Raw genomic sequence first — 16948 nt, forward strand, 5'->3', positions numbered from 1 at the left:
CTATAGAAATATAACGCTACAATCTACTAGTAATGTGGTCAGGAAAAATTACTCATATCATCTTCTTCTTTCTCAGGAGCAAGGTTGCAGACAGAGGAGAGCTCAAGAACAGGCGCAAAGTCAGCAAGACATTAATGGTGGGAGGATGTTTAAAGTAAGTATACTTTGATTTTATTGCTTTTCTGTTTTTGATTCTGGTATTGTGGAATAGTAGGCTATTCTGATAGTGTAGTTCTGAATTGTGTAGTTGAAGGATCGGAGATAGGTATAAAGGGATATTTATTAGAAGACCAGGATGATTATGCTTCCATTTATAAAATCTAAATGTATAATGCGTTTCATTATTTTTTTCCCACAGATCAAACAACTCGTGGTAAAGAACTGTAGGTAAGTAGTGACTCGGCTGGATAGTAACCGAAACTTTAAAAAACGGAATCTTGATATTAATAATTACACCAATAGAATCAAATTATTGTACTGATTCCAAATGAATAAGATTCATCAAGTTTACTGTTACCAACATAAAGTTATGAGCCTAAGAAAATCTGTCTGATTTTTTATATAGGGCGACATACCCCCTAAAATTCAAGGAATCCTGATTAAAATCAGACCACCAGATTTAACGTACCTAAGAACCCCACTCTGATAGTTTGGAGCTCCTATATACAAATTTGGAATTTTAACGGGTACTAGCCCTTTTTCCAATCGAACGAGCCTTTTGTGAACCTTCTGCGACACTGCTTTCTATGAAAACCTTATATGCCCCAAGGGCATAACTTACAGCCCTTGCCCTGGGGGGGGGTGTTTGGGTGTGTCCTCCCCCACACCATCAACTACGCTGAACAAAATGGCTATCTCAAAATTTTGTGTTGATATGTTTTGAGAAATGGTGGTCGTGGAAGAAGTGTTGACTGCCTTCCAATCACTTTCGACTATTAAAAAGGGCACTAGCCATTCTAATGTCAAAACAAATGAGCCCTTTTCAAAGTTTGAACAACTTCTTCGATACGAAGTACCTTGGTATGGAAAAAAAAATTATGCCACCCTCGTTCTTTACGGAGGCCCCGCGATTGCGCTGCCTATGAAAAAAGGCAATTTCAATTTACAATTAAATGAGCCCTTTTGGAAATTTTTACAACAACGTTCTATATAAACCTTATATGGCTCCATGGCAGAGCTTAAAACCCTTGCACTGGGGGCTTTAAGAGGGTTATCATCCTAAACGGCCTAATTTCCTGAACTTTCAACTGCGTTTAACAAATTGGCTACGTTAATATTACAGTTCCGAGTTATCTTGGGAGAATGAAAAAAAAGAAGAAAAAACAAGGCAGTCGATGCAGAATTGCGTGGTTGCAATCACTTTCGCTGCTTTTCAAGTAGTCAAGGATTTTCCTTGCTGTTCAATGCTGTTCATGCTGTTCATTTTTAGGTGAATGGGCTTTTGTACCTCTGGCTATGTGATTTGGTCGTCTCTTACTAGGTTGCCGCTACCACTACCATCCTGATTATGTGCGATCTAACTATTTTTCTTTTCATCCTTTTTCAATATGTTTTTTACATGTTTCAGTATGCTATTTTTTTCTTTTCGTAATCCCAGTTTTTTGCACTAGATGTTACAGAAGCTCCAAGGCAATTATATTCTTTTCCTTTTAGGTTTTTCGTTTTCTCTTCTTATTAGATTTTTCTTTTTCTCTCCCTTTTAGCTTGCTTTCTTATAGCCACAATGCTTGCTTATCGAAGAGGATTAAGCATTATATTTCTAAGCGTTACTGAGTTTTTTTTGCAATGACCTTTTACTTTTAAGATTAACTTAAATGATAGTTATCATTCCTGAACCAGTGTCAGATGTAATTTTTTCTCATTAGCCAGTCTTTTTAAACAGATTTTTCAACTTTTGGTTACCAGGAGCTATAATTCACTCTTTACTAGGTTGCACCTATTATTGCAACAATAGTGTCACGTATAGATAGAATTTATAAAAAACAACGAAGATATTAGCTAAAGCTTTTAAATGAGAAATTTAAAATCTCTATACATGGGGGTGTTAGCCAGCAACACCTAATATTTTTGCTGATATTGAAAATTTATCTATTTGTTTATTTAATAGATAAATTATGGTTTTAAATTTTTTCAAAAAAAAAATTTAAAAACCCGACCCTATAGTGGGTAGTGGTTTCTACTGAGTTTCGTATTCATGTAGGAAGTTTCATATTGATAGGAACCGGGTTTATCATATTTACTACGGGGACTTGGAAGGGGATTATACGAGAAGGGTGATTATAAACCTCCAGTTAATGTTTTAGCATAATATAATAATATGAGTGAATAAAATAAAGAGAGAAAAAGACTATCAGAATACAAGAAACAAACGGGACTACGGCCAGTATTAGGGAAAACCAACTAAAACAACGCGGATATTTTGCTTGTTTAAAACAAGGCGTCTTCAACACTAAGAACGAAGATAAAATACGGTACCTAAGGGAATACCTTGGCCCTTGGACAGTACCTGATTTTGGAAATAAACTTTGCAAAATTGTAAAATAAATAAAAATCATACTTATATTGTTTGGTAGTAAAATCATATTAGCGACTCTTTGTTTTCTATATTTAAACCTAAGAAGATTTACCCCAATATATTCAGCCACATTTCTCACATCATATCCATGTTATTTTTAATTTATATAAAAAAGCACGGTTTAAAAGTAAAAAGAAGTGGTTTATAATACTTTGTTAATTTTGATTAACAAAGCACTGGATCATAATAGCAGATCGCTCAGTAATTTTCACAGTCCTTAGGACCATCTTCAATAGGATCTGCTGGCAAATCTAGTTTCGCTCCTTTAGACTCAGATTCATGGGACTGTGCCTCTTCAGAAGCAGTTCTTTATCATGTAGTTTATCATGTTTCTTTGTTCTTTATCATCTTTTTTTCTTTAAAGCTTGCACAATGGATACAGGAAACAGGCTGCTTGAAAGGAGACTGTTCTTGTGTTAAAGAAGTAAACATCGGTGTAAACACCAAAGTATCACCTGTGGGATGTTTTCCATGCAATTGTTCCTTGTGGTAATAAAGGTTAGTTATTTTTTTTTCATGTTAGTTTTTTTTTATTTATGTTAATGTAGTGAATGTATTTGAAAGTTTTTAAGAAAAGTGAAAGTATTTTAAAGTTCAAAATGGATATGTATTATTAATTTGTATTTTGATATAATATTTTGTTTCAAATTAAGAACGCAATACTTTACGTTACGTTTAGTCTTAAGGTTGTTACGTTTCATGTTACAGGTCTTACGTTCATGTTCCTTCACATAAAAAACTTCCCTTTACACTGCAACGTTAATTTTCAATGCTACCCTTGCAAAAACGAGGTTTTCTTGTTATTCAAGGAGGGGGGCTGAAATTTATTTATTCGAGGTTTTTTGACTCTACTGATTCCAACAGTACAGTTTTCATTTTGATTTGACGCCATCTGCCACTCTAACTTTGAGTCATCTGATACTTTATTCAGATGAGGTAACAGTGATTGTAGAAAATACCACTCTGGATCATGCTGGTCATCACTGGGTTTATATAATTTTTTTCAATTGCTCGGTCCTTTTGATATCCAGCAAGAGCTTCTTTCAGGTCTATTTGATCTCTAGACTCAGTCCTTCTTCTTTTACGAGTTTGATTTTGGCTTGTTGATGCATATATTTGTTGCCTACTAAAAGTTTGGGAACTTGGGATATCTGTTTGATTGTTAATGATAATTTTTTCACTAGTGGTAATAAAATCAGCACCATTAACCTCATCATAGTTATATTGTTGGCTGCTAACTGCAGCATGTGAAACATCTTGATAAGGAGATTTGACGACAATACTTGTTATCTTGCAAATATCTTGCAACCCAAGAATTTTTCTACCCAATCCTACTCAGGGTTTTAACCCATAGCTTCAGAAGGCCTGGTCTAGGTCAATCATTTTTACCCGTGAATTTAGATTGCTCAGGTTTTCCTCTTGATCTTGTCTCAAATTATGGTCCAGCTTGTAGAATTTGAGCAATTGTTTCTTTAAGTTTTATCCTCTAGGCCTTATTAAACTACTGAAAACATCTTCTTTGCTCTGCAATTTTATTTTTTTATTTGTTCTTACCCTTGTTGTCTCATGTCTAATTTCATTTCTGTTTGCTGTTCAATTTAATTTTCGAATTATTGTGATTTTTGTGGCCGCTTATTTTTTAAACGCATATTTCTTGGTTCTTTGCTTTTGTTTTTAACTTGCTGTAACTGCCGTTTTCAGTAGTATTCCAACTGCGCATTTCTTTGTTCTTCATTTTCGTCTATTAATACTTCCGAATTCCGATATTCAGCTGAAGCAAATGCAATTGAATTTAAATGATAATTACTCTAAAAGCACACAATATGTTAAGCCTAAAAAGACAGGATTGTAGAGAAAATATCCCTATTTTCATGTGGGGAAATTTTTGTTTTGTTTTTGTTTTAGTTTACTTGTTACATTTATCTCTAATAACTGTATGTTGTTGTTGTTCGGTTATTGTTATTTCCCATCTCAGCTCTTCTCCAGAATCTCTGTTAGAGATTCTATGGAGGTATGTCATACAGTCTGTGTGGCTAAGGTGTTTCCAGAGAAATGCATTTTATTAATAATGGTGGTGGTTTTATTTTATTTTTTTTTGTTTCTTCTGTGCTGAAGACGCCTCGTTTGCATACAGGTAAAATATCTACGTTGTTTTAGTTTTCCATCTTTTCTCCTTCCTGGTCAAAATCTGGTTTGTCGTTCTTTCATTGAGTTTTTTCACTCTTTGTCCGTTTTTTAAGGTGTTTTGCCTCCAATTCAAAAATATTTCAATTCTTCTGCAGTTTTAGCGCCCCCGTCTTACAGGCGCACAAAGAACTACACAATTAAAAGCCAAAGAGTTGTATTTTTAGTTGCAATGACATGATATTATATCAAAAGAGTAATGGCGACCATTTAAAGCTAGTAACTCCTAGATCAACTCTTTTTTTTCATGTCCTCAGTGCAACTATCGCTTGACTTAGTAGGGTCCCAAGGTACAGAAACAGACTCACTGAAACAACAGCCTTATGACTTGCTACGGTATGAACAGGTGATTTGCTGAGGCTTCCTGTTTTATGCCTGAAATTTGTCTTATTGTATTAAGAACATTCCAAAGTTGTTTGCTAGGTATTTTAGTTTGAAGGATATGGTCTTAAGGCTAGGTAGAGTATCAGCCGAGACAGATACAAGAAATGAAGCTCCCATCAAAACTTTTCGATAATTGAGAATCCAATGGTACCTTTTTTATGCTTCCAACCCTTTTGACTCTAAAAATGGCAAAACCAGGTACTTTATTTTATTTCAATTATGTATTTTACTATGGGCTATTATGCAAAATTTACAAAAGAAGAATAAACCCACCCAGTAGCTCTTAAATGGGTTTTTGAACATCTCTCTTTGATGCTGTAGTGCCCCGCAGGTTCAGCTAAGTAAAAGACAATTTTCAAACCTGATCAATTGTGTTGGGTTTTTACCGTAGGGTTTAAAATTATGTCTTACTCACAATTTCCGGCCATTTCTGTAAAAAAAAAACAAACACTAGAAGTTGTTTTCTTGGAGCATACAACACTTTATGATTGTGCTACCAAGATGAAATTTCAAAAAAGAGACATCTCAATCTAGTACAAGTTGCAAAGACAAAAATGTTGAGATATATCAGTACTTCCCTAGAAAGAAAGTGATTTTCCCCATTGTTCAAGGAGGAAAGGTCTAAATTCTTTTGTTTTTGACCTCGATGATTTTATTAGTACTTTTTTTATTCCAATTTGAGGAGTTTCAAGCTTTTTTTGAAATTTCTATAAAAATATTCCCACAATGGCTTTTTTAATATTGAGGCTAATTAAAATAAGAGCTGCTGCTCTTGAATTTATTTCATTGGGTAATTTATTGTTTGTTTTTTTTCTGTGTGGAGGAATCTCTTCTTTGCGATACTGTGTTTTAACATTGTCTATTAAAAATCTGTCGATTTTTTTTCTAATATTGTCTATTAAAAATCTTTTGTCAGAATCATATGCCTATTTAATTAATTAAACAAGTAATAATTATGTACATACATGTTTATTTTTGTGGTCCATTGACATTTTTGGCCGTAAAAACTTTTCAAGTTGAAACGAATTCAAAGCCTATATATGATTAATACAATTAAACTGCAATCTTTCGAAACGTAGTGTTATTTTTATTAAGAAGTACAAGAATACTTCAAGATCAGCATATTTCAATGTTGCATTTTTAAGTCTATTTAAAATATCAACTTTATTACTTGAAACTCAAGCGTGAGTCAGTCATCTTGCACACATCCTATCTCTCTTGTACGTATCCTTGAACATATACTATTTCATCTTGTACATGTCCAATCTGTACATATCTTATATCCCATACTTAGGCTCAATACTATTCAAATCTTGATAAAATAGATCTCTCCGCTCATCACTGACTGCATCAAGATCCCTGGATGTTTAGTAAAATGGCATTATAAATGAGTGATTGATGCAACCAAATATTTTGATGACACCAAGAATTGATCAAAATTTTCAGTCTAAATATGTTCTCTTGCAGTCCCAAAAATATATATTAGCTAGATAGATAACTTCGGAGAACACACTGCCTTTCAATTGCGATAAAATAAAAGTTCAAAATAGAAATAAAATCCTTTTTAATAGACAGTGTATAGAAATTCACAAAAATACTAGGTATTTCGGTCACATATACAGTGACCGTCATCAGTAGTAAATCTAAACTTAGTTTTACTGCTGATGACGGTCACTGTATGTGACCAAAATATCTAGTATTTTTTGTGAATTTCTATACACCGTCTATTAAAAAGGATTTTATCCCTATTTTGAACTTTTATTTTATATCAGCTATATTAATGCGCGTCAGCTAGACACTATTTCTGTTGCTATCAAATGTTAATCTTTAATTAATCGTTAAGCTTTTTGACCATCAAAAACTAATAAAAGTCTAGAAAATGCCAATATTGAAAGCTATTAGTAGTCTTCAAGAAACATTTCTGTGGGAGTCAGGTTTTTATTCAGAGGTGGAGATAGTCTGTCTTTCCTGTCAATAGACTTTTATATGAAATGTTTAGATGAGCTGTTTTCATGTCAGACATTGGTGACTAATTTAACCGCACTTAGTCCTTCTTATGAGTTATGTTGTCCCACAGACGGAAAAACTAGATAAGAAGGAAGCTATGATAGATTGCCGAAGATTGTTCTTTTCGGCCAACCGTCTAGGGCTAAAAGGAAAGCAGGTTGTCCTCGTCTGGGATGGGAGGACGTCATAAAGAAAGATTCAAAGAAAACGGGAACTTCATGGGCGGGCGTAAAAGGGAAGGCTTTGAATAGTTGGGATGGAGGATGAGCCTGCGTAGCTGTGTTGGCCTCAGGTGGCTAGGTGCTGCGGTGAGTTGTTAGTAGTAGTAGTAGTAAGACGTTACTAGATAAAAGATATTATTTTAGGGCTGACAAGTATAGTCAGTTAACATACACATTTATATTTCAATAAGACTTCAGCTATCATTGGCAGTGTAATAAAGCTGCCTAAGTAAATAAGGATGTTGGCACATATATTTTTTTTAGACCATGGCACTTTATAAAGAAGGTGCTATTGCAAAAAGGGCTCTTTTAAATACATTCAATCAAAAATTTTAGATAGCCATTTTGTCCAATGTGGTTCAAAGGTAAAGGAATTATGCCTTAGATGATGACAATCCCCTACCGCCTTCTGAACAAGGTTTCAAAATTATGTCCTTGGGGTATATAAGGCTTCTATAGAAAGGATGGTCGTATAAATTTCAAAGGGGGATTTGATTGGTAATCAGAAGTTCTATTGCTCTTTTTAAGATTTAAATGAATCAGAGGGGAGCTCTTTTCTCAAAATGCATCTAATAAAAATTTTGAGACATCCATTTTATTCAAAATAGTGTAAAGACAATAAAACAATCCTTTGGTGTAGAAACAAACCCTCAATGCTTGGGTGCAAGGGTTTTAAGTTATGCTCCAGGAGATTTAAGGTTTTTATGGAAGGGATAGTTGTATAGACTTTAGAGGATACTCATTTGATTTAAAAGTGGAAGCTCTAGCTCCCTTTTAATTGTCAAAAACGATGGAGGGCAGCTACCCCCCTTCCCCGACTACCCCTTTTTTGAACAGATGTATTTGATTGCAATTGTCACTTAGCTGTTTTGTTTAGAATTTTCCATAGAACATATAAAAATGCTTCAAGAGTTTGACACAACCCCCCAGAGCCCTGGGTCAAGGGTTGCAAGCTATGCCATGGGGCATATGAGGTTCTTATGGAACTGGGGGTCATAAAACTTCGTATGTAAGTAAAAGTAAGTACGTATAACGGCACAAGAACCTTAAGGGCCAAACCGGTGTTGCTGATCTCCATTTCGTGGCCCTTCAGCCAGGAAGTGCAATGGGGGGCTGGGGGCCAGCCATTCTGCACTTCATATGAGGCTAACTTGATTTGAAATTATAAGCCTTAGTGACCTTTTAAGATACAAAATTGATTTGAGAGAAACCAGCCCCCCCCCCCCCACCCCACGGCCATCATTCCCATTACAAACATCTAAACAAAATTTTGAGATTTTTTTCAGAATTGTTGAAAGGTTCAGTAGTTATTAGCTTAGGAACAACCGCCAAAGCCTTCAGGGAAAGGGCTGCAAGTTAGGCAGTTCGTTCATTATTTATACATAGTAAATGTTGTTGAGAAAGGTGTGCATGTTTGACTTCTACTTTTCGAAAATACGAAAGGATTTCAGGTGTGTGTTTAAGGATTTAGGGATCTCAGGTGCATTGAACTATATATGGGTTGTCAAAGGGTGCAACTCAGGAATGACTGAGTATATTATTTGGAACTTTCAGGAAATGATCCATTGACCACAAATGCAATATTTGCACGCTACCGCTACTACAACTACCACTGCTTTTACTCCTATCACAACTACTACTACTACTACTGCTACCACTACTATCACTAAAACTACTAGTTTCTGTACCGAATACTACTAAGGTTGAGCTCAAAACATACTATGTGCATACAGATTGCTGAAACGGGGATATCAGCAATATTTTTAGGACACCATACTGTACCCAAAGGAAGCTGGGTATCATGACTGGGATGTTCAGCTGACTAGGTAGAATGTATCCGCTGCTACTGCCATTACTACGGCTGCTACTACGGCTACAACCACTATTAATAAACTATTACTTCTACTATTGTTCCCACTACTACTATGATGCTAGTACAATTGAGGATACGCATAGGAAGGGGAAAATTTGACAGAATATTGAAGAGGAACCTGAACTAAATCAAAACACACTATGTGCATGCAAATTATCAAAAGGGATGGACTTCGGTATTAAGCAATTACTTAAACTGACAAAATGGTAATATATGCATTTCATTACTAACACTACTACTATTGCTACTTTATCAATACTACTATGCTGCTATACCACTTTAGATCCTACATTTACAAATACTGCTACTACTACTACTAAAACTACTATTACTTCAATTGCAGCAGCTTGTAAGGCTTACGAATAATAATGAAAAGGGCGTCAAAAGAATTTCAAAGAGCACATCAGCAATATTTTTGAACGGCTTACCGTGTCAAGGTGACACTTTCGGGTCATCATGAAAGGGATGTTCAACTAACCAAAAAGAAAGATACACATGCTACCAACGCTATTAATACTGTTGTTACTTACTATTGCTACAAACACAACACTAACCCTGCAGCTGCTTCTCCTACTTCCACCGCAACTATTATTGATACTAAATCTATTAAGGCTAAGTCTATGAAGGTAAAACTTGACAGAATATTGATGGCAAATTTGAACTAACAAAAGACATTATGTGCATTTAGATTGTCAAAAGAGTGCTTCTTAAGAATTCATTTGTGTATTAAGTGGGAACTCTCAGAAAATGCTGAAAGAGGAAGACCAATTGACCAAAAGGCAAGAATTGCACACTACTAATACTTCTACCAGTGCTACATATACTAGCTCTACTGCTACTGTTATGATTGGTGAAAATATTGTTTCTATTGCAACTACATGTAAGGTTAAGAGCATTAAGATGAAAATTTCAAAAAGTACATGAATATACTGGTTATCAAAAGGACATTTTGATAATGTCATAACAATGGCTATAATGTTAAGCATTAATATTGCTACTGTAACTACTATTACAACTATGTCTAAGGGTATGAAGGTAAAATTTATAGGGAATTTCTAGGGGGGAAGTATACTGAATTAACACGCCATCTTTAAACCGGTTGTCAAAAGGTTATACCAATAATATCTTAGGAACAGTTTTGTTTGAATTTAAAACTTACAATGTTTGTTGTTGGGAATGTTGAACTAACCAAAAGACAATATCAGATCAAGATAATACTGATTCTACTCCTACAGCTACTACCATCTGCTATTATTATTATTATTGCTGCTTCTACTACTTCTACCAATCGTAACACTACTTGTATTATTCTACTGCTCTGCTACTGCTACTAAAACTGTAACAACTGGTTCCACTTCTACTGCTACTAAAGCTAAGGGTATAAAGGCAAAATTTTTGGCATTGTTTAAACTTTATTGAGCTAAAATGAAAAACACGAAGTCGACATAGGTTTTCAAGAGGACGTATCAGCAACCCTGCAGGTTAGGTTGATGGCATCATGATGAAAATTCCATCGTGTATTTAAGGGTATGTTGAAGAAAATTAATGGTGCTATGCGCATACTGCTAATAATACTACTACTGCTACTGCAACTATTGCTACTACACAAGCTAAGGGTATTAAAGGGAAGTTTTCAAGGATTATTTAGAAGGATGTTCAAAATAATAAACTAAGATCATCGTCAAAGGTTGACAAAGCAATATTTAAATACCAGTTTACATCAATAGGCTAGACCCTTCAAAGTAAATTGTGGTTAATTTTTACTAGCTAGAAGACTATGTGTACACTCTTATTACTACGTCTATGGCAATTGTAACTACTGACAGTAAGGAAATTAAGTTGCAACTTTCAGGGAACATTTAGGGGAAGTTTCAATTAAACGAAAAAACTATATGCATTCCGGTATCAAAAGGGCATATAAGTAGTATTATAGTCAGCACTGCTCTTTCATAGCTTGCAATATCATTGACATTTTAGAGTACCTAATTCGATTAGAAAACAAAATTTATAGTGCCCTTTCTTTGGATCAAAAGTGATTGGATGACAATCAGCCCAAATCCTTAGTTCATAATTTTCTAAGCACTTCCAAACAAAATTTTGAAACAGCTATTTCGTTCAGCGTAGGTGAACTGTCCAGCAATTATACCTCTAAGGTTAATGGGTAAGTCAAGTTCAAGTTCAAGTTCAAGTTCAATCATTTTATTATTAACATATACATGTATATAATTGATATAGGCCCATGGGGAGACAAGCTCGAAAAACTAGGCCTAGACAAAGATACAATAAAAAATTTTACGCTACAATACAAAGATAATTACGACGGCAAAGATACAATAATACAAAAATAATATGAAAGTAGCAGCTAGCCCAGGATCCAAATATAAATATAAATATATATATAAAAAAAAGAGAGATCAATATTATTAAATATAAATTCATACTAAAAGATAGCCGAGAGGCCCACATTCACATAGAACAAAAATCCAAACAAATAACTTAATCATATTAAAAAGACACTTAATTAAAAATAATCCTGAACTAAATGAAATTTAAGATTCCTTTTTATTAAATGGATAGAAGAAACTTTATCAATAAAATCCTTGTGAGCATCCCAGCACCGGGCTATTGACACAAAAGAGGCGAATTTAGATCTTTCAGTACTATACTTGTCAGTGCAGATACTCTTTTTTTGTCGAGTGTCATAACGACGTAAATCTTGTGATTGGGAGAACAAATTTTGATTGAGGTAATATGGCGGTAATTTCTCAATGTCATAATTAAATTTGAAAACAATTGCTCCAAAAGTAAATTGTTGAGAAACTGGAAGTATATCTAAATAAGTATGTAAAGATGCTGTAGAAGACTTATTTGGAAGTGAAATAAGCGATGAAATAAAAAGTTTGAGGATTCTTACTGCTTTATTTTGTAAAATCTGTATTGGTTTAATATGGCTTTTAAATGTAGATAAATATACTAGAGAACAATAATTAATATTAGACTGAATCAGAGCAAAATAAATACTTCGTAAAGCAGAGTAGGGCAAATAATGCTTGAACCTCCGCATTAAACCAACATACCTTGAAATCTTTAAGCGTATATTTTGAATGGGTGTTTTAAAAGATAATCTTTCATCAATCATAAGTCCAAGGTACTTTATCACATTCGCCCGAGATATTGATAATAGATACTTTGAAGAAGTAACTCGGGTAATACGAGGGCATATATTTGACTTCCTGCCGTAAATTATGAAATTAGTTTTTGATAAATTCAAAGCAATAAAATTTGCAGAACACCATTCAAGAACACTAGGAAATGCAGTATCAAGTTTTGCCTCCAACTCCTCTTCATTCCTCTCAGAAATTGAAACTGCCGTATCATCAGCAAAATGTGTGCTGAGCCATGGGATTGCCAAAGCGCGGTGAAAATTATTTATATAAACTAGAAAAAGCAGAGGCCCTAGGACAGAGCCCTGAGGCACCCCAACCATGGAGGACTGAGGAACAGGCGAAGAAAGAAAATTACCTCCATCTATTCGTTGCTTTCTCTTATCAAGATAAGATTTAACTAGATCCAACGCCGGTCCGCGTACACCACAATTATCCACTTTACGAAAAAGAATACAATGGGATATTGTATCGAATGCTTTTTTAAAATCCAAGTATATTGTTGCTGAAATTTCACCTCTATCTAAGCATTCATGAATATATTGGATGAGAGCAATGATAGCGTGCTCAGTATTGTGTCCAGACCCAAAACCAAACTGGGAATTTGCGAAAAAATTAAACGATTTAAGAAAATCATAGATCCTCTTATAAATAGCCTTCTCAAATATTTTAGAAAATGCTGACAAAATAGAAATAGGGCAGTAATTTGATGGGTTTTCAGGAGAGTCACCTTTGTGAAGCGGAATTATCCTCGCTTCTTTAAAAGCAGACGGGAAAACTCCATTTTTAAATGAAAGATTAATTATATGCTGTAATGGCAAAATTTCTGCAGACAATATTTCATTAACAATTATAGAACTAGACCCGTCAATTCCCGCTGAATGACCTGGATTTAGATCACACACTATTTTTGTTATTTCAGACCGAGAAATAGGCGTAAGAAAAATTGAATTACTTTGAGGAGATGGAAGGTATGAAGAACAATGTTTATTACTGCGTGAATCAAACTGGTTCATTACTGATGAAACAATTTTCTCTCCTATACTAGCGAAATAAGTATTCAAAACATCAGCCACTTTCTCCAATTTGTTAGTCGTCGATCCATCTTCTAAACTAATAACTTCAGGCAACTTAGAATTCCTTTTTTTTTTATAATAGACCTAATTAAAGACCACGATTAGCATTGAGAAGTTAGAGCTTCTTCAAAGGATTCTTTATAATACTTATGTTTCTACAATCGTATCAATGTGGTTAATTTATTTTTGAAGAGCTAAACATTTTTAATATTTTAATAAGTTGGATTCTTTAAATGATTTTGAAATAACTGGGTTTTTTTATTAACAGATATCAAAATTCAAGACGTTATCCACGGCCTTATAGGAAATTTTTCTCTGCAAATTTTATTCGTAACAAATGGGCAACTAGAATCAAGGCAGCAATTAAAATTTCTTAGGAAAGTATCAGTTGCCACATCTGTATCCTCCGTGGATATTACATCCTGCCAATCCAATAGACCAAGGCTTTCATTCAGGTGCTTCAATGTTATTTTATTTATTAACCGTACTTGACGTTCCCTACTTACTTGCGGTATTTATAAGTAAAAGCTAAATCTGAAACCATCAGGAAATGATCCGATATATCAGTTAAAACAGCAAAATTTGCTTTAATTGGTAAAGATGTAAAAATATTATCAATGAGAGAAGCAGAACTAGGTGAAATTTTTGTATTTATCAGGCAAGTAGGAAGCAGATATGCAGAAAAGCAAGAAGACAATAAATCAACAGAAGCTTCATTTGAAGCTTCTAGAAGGTCAATGTTGAAATCTCCAGAGAGGATAACATCTTTATTTTGAAAATGAGGTTGGTGCAAAAAATCATGGAGTTTAGAGAGGAAAGACTTGGCTGGAGAAGAAGGAGGTCGGTATACTACGCAAAAAACTATATCTTTTTTTCCAAGACTAATTTCAGTTACCATTACTTCAAAAAGCATTTCCTCATGAGAACCTTCTAGATTTAAAAGGCGTCGAAAAGAGATACCATCTTTAACTAATACTGCCAAACCACCTTGGCGCCTTGTCAGTCGGTTTTTGAAAGTAAATTGATATCGAGGAAAAGAAATATGAGGAGCCGTGTCTATGAGAAAAGCCTCACAGAATCCAACGACATGACAAGATAGCTTATGAACTAAATCGAAAAGATCATCCGGTGAACTAAAAAAACCTTTACAATTTAAAAATCCTGTTCTCACAACTCCGGTACTGGGAAGATCAGAAACCTCGGAAGGTAATTTATATCTACATTTTGGAAAATTAATTAGCCCACCATCATTTATCTCATTTCCAAAAAATTTATCATGGCTCTGGAAAATGGAAAAGTCAAAAGGGTTAGACTCTAGGTCTCTCAGTCTATCCCAAATGCAATTATCATCCAATGTAAATAATCAGAATTATGATCAGGACTAGCAGAAACTTACGCAAAATGCACACCGTCTGAGTCTTAACGTAGCAAAAACAACTGAACCAGCGAGAACTAGAAAATAATGATGAAAGAAAAAGAAACTGCTTGAAAATAAATAGAAACAAGAGAAAGAAACTGAACTTATCCATTTTAACATGAAATGCGGATACAAAAAAATTATTGTACTCAATTACTTAATATAAATAGAAACACACAAAAAAGACAGAAAATAAACTTATAATAAGCTACAGAGGGAAAAAAAACCTCACAAGAAATAAAAATAATAGAAACATACAAAAAAGACAGAAAATTAACTTATAATAAGTCTACAGAGGGACAAAAAACCTCACAAGAAATAAAAATAATAGATCCTATGAACAGAGAAACATTACATAATGTAATCAAAATAATCTCACCAAACGAATGTCATTATTAATCACCGTAACTAGTCAATCTTAGCCCACTGTGAAGACGGAGACTTTTTACACTCGAGCCATAATTTACTCCCTTTTTGTTTAATACGCGTAAGATGAACCAAACCCGAATCACGCATGTCCTTTCCCTTGGATAATAGATCATTCCGTAGGAAATTTAGCTTTGGTGGGAGATCAGTGCAAATGCGAATTCCACTACCCTTCAACTTATTCACCTCACTGAGAATCGCCTGAATGCTATGATCTGTGTCTAGCGATATAAACACAGGGGCCGGTCGAACACTAGTTTTCCTACTAGCGATGTTTGAACTGCTATTTCTCGCAAGGCGATAACACTTGGTAAGAGAAATGTCCTCGGTAACTTGCAATTTGTCAGAAAGAAGAGACTTTACGTTGCTAGTCACTGATTGATTATGCTTTTCAGAAGGCAGACCATGAACAATCAAATTCAACTTTCTTTCTCTCACTTCAATGTCCAGAAGCTTACTCTCCAAATCGTTATTCCGCAATTTTTCTTGCTCTAGATCATTTCGAAGCTTTTTAGATTCCTCTTGTAGATTCACAATTTCAGCTGATATTTGCCTAACTTCATCTTGAAGGGAAATTATTGAGACAGAAAAACTTTTCTGCTCTGCTAATACTTCATCCCGCAAAACCTGAAGCGGTTTCATTCCTTCATAAAATTATGCTTGAGTGACAGTCATAAAAAATGCTATAATCCACACGTATAAGTCTACACTTGCATCAAATTACTGAATGGTAAAGACTAAAACAACATCAAATTTAAGCCTTTTAACTTGAAAAAGTAATCCGATTATAGGAGTTCACTCTTCAATAACTAGATACTGACTGCCCCCACAGTTATAAAATTTGTCCATTATGCTTGTTATGGGCTTCATTTATTAATTGATGCTAATTTGTGGTTGTTTTATACTTCATAGACTATTTGATTTTTTTACTCACCTTTGGTTTAATGGGGCTTTTTAGTTTTCTTTGAAAACTTGATTCGCGAAATTTGTTTTAAATTAATAATAATGATCCTTTATAGACTTTAATAACAAATTAACAATACCCTTTAAGCTGTGTTATAGGCTCAAAGTTCCAAATCTTATGCAAAATTTCTAACTCGTGCTGATCAGACATTTTGCAATCAGAGCCATCTTCCATTTGAAATCTTACATAGAATTTATTTGAATAAAACTAAATTTAATACTTAGATATAATATAATATAATATAATCATCAGTTGTATTTTGATAACAAAAATGTAAGAAATAGATCATTGGACCATACAGTCCCTAAAAGTGGTGCTTATCCCCATTTCATGGCTAGTTAGCCAAGAAATGCAAAGAGATCGGAGACCAGCCGTCCTGTAATTTCGCGCACCCTTCCTATTTACCTTCCTTGTACTTTTCAAGGCACCTGTCTAGACCTGGGATAACTCTGACTGAGCTCACATAGTCATGCCACTTATTCCGTACTGAAACAAGTGCGCATTGAAATGATGCATTGATGCGATTTGGACTATAGTAAAATTCGCTAGCTTAAGCAGAGTCACGGAGTGTTTTTGGATTGCTTTTCTCCTATAGTTTTGGCCTATGTCTAAGTTTTTTGTCTGTTTTTTTTTTCCATTTTAACTGCCAATTTTTAT

At 34.3% G+C, this 16948-nt stretch overlaps 1 long non-coding RNA gene across 1 annotated transcript in view; it reads left to right on the top strand.

The window, feature by feature from the left end:
* LOC148940848 (uncharacterized) overlaps positions 1 to 16948 on the top strand; it is a 59830-nt gene that overhangs the window by 40703 nt on the left and 2179 nt on the right. The window contains exons 3-4 of the long non-coding RNA XR_016143350.1: positions 77 to 154; positions 2940 to 3073. This is a non-coding gene — a long non-coding RNA (uncharacterized LOC148940848). The remainder of the gene's footprint in view (positions 1 to 76; positions 155 to 2939; positions 3074 to 16948) is intronic.

This window comes from Artemia sp. Qi Xiang Cuo, chromosome 19 (assembly GCF_049724085.1).
Source record: "Artemia sp. Qi Xiang Cuo chromosome 19, ASM4972408v1, whole genome shotgun sequence".
Lineage (NCBI taxonomy): Eukaryota > Metazoa > Arthropoda > Branchiopoda > Anostraca > Artemiidae > Artemia > Artemia sp. Qi Xiang Cuo.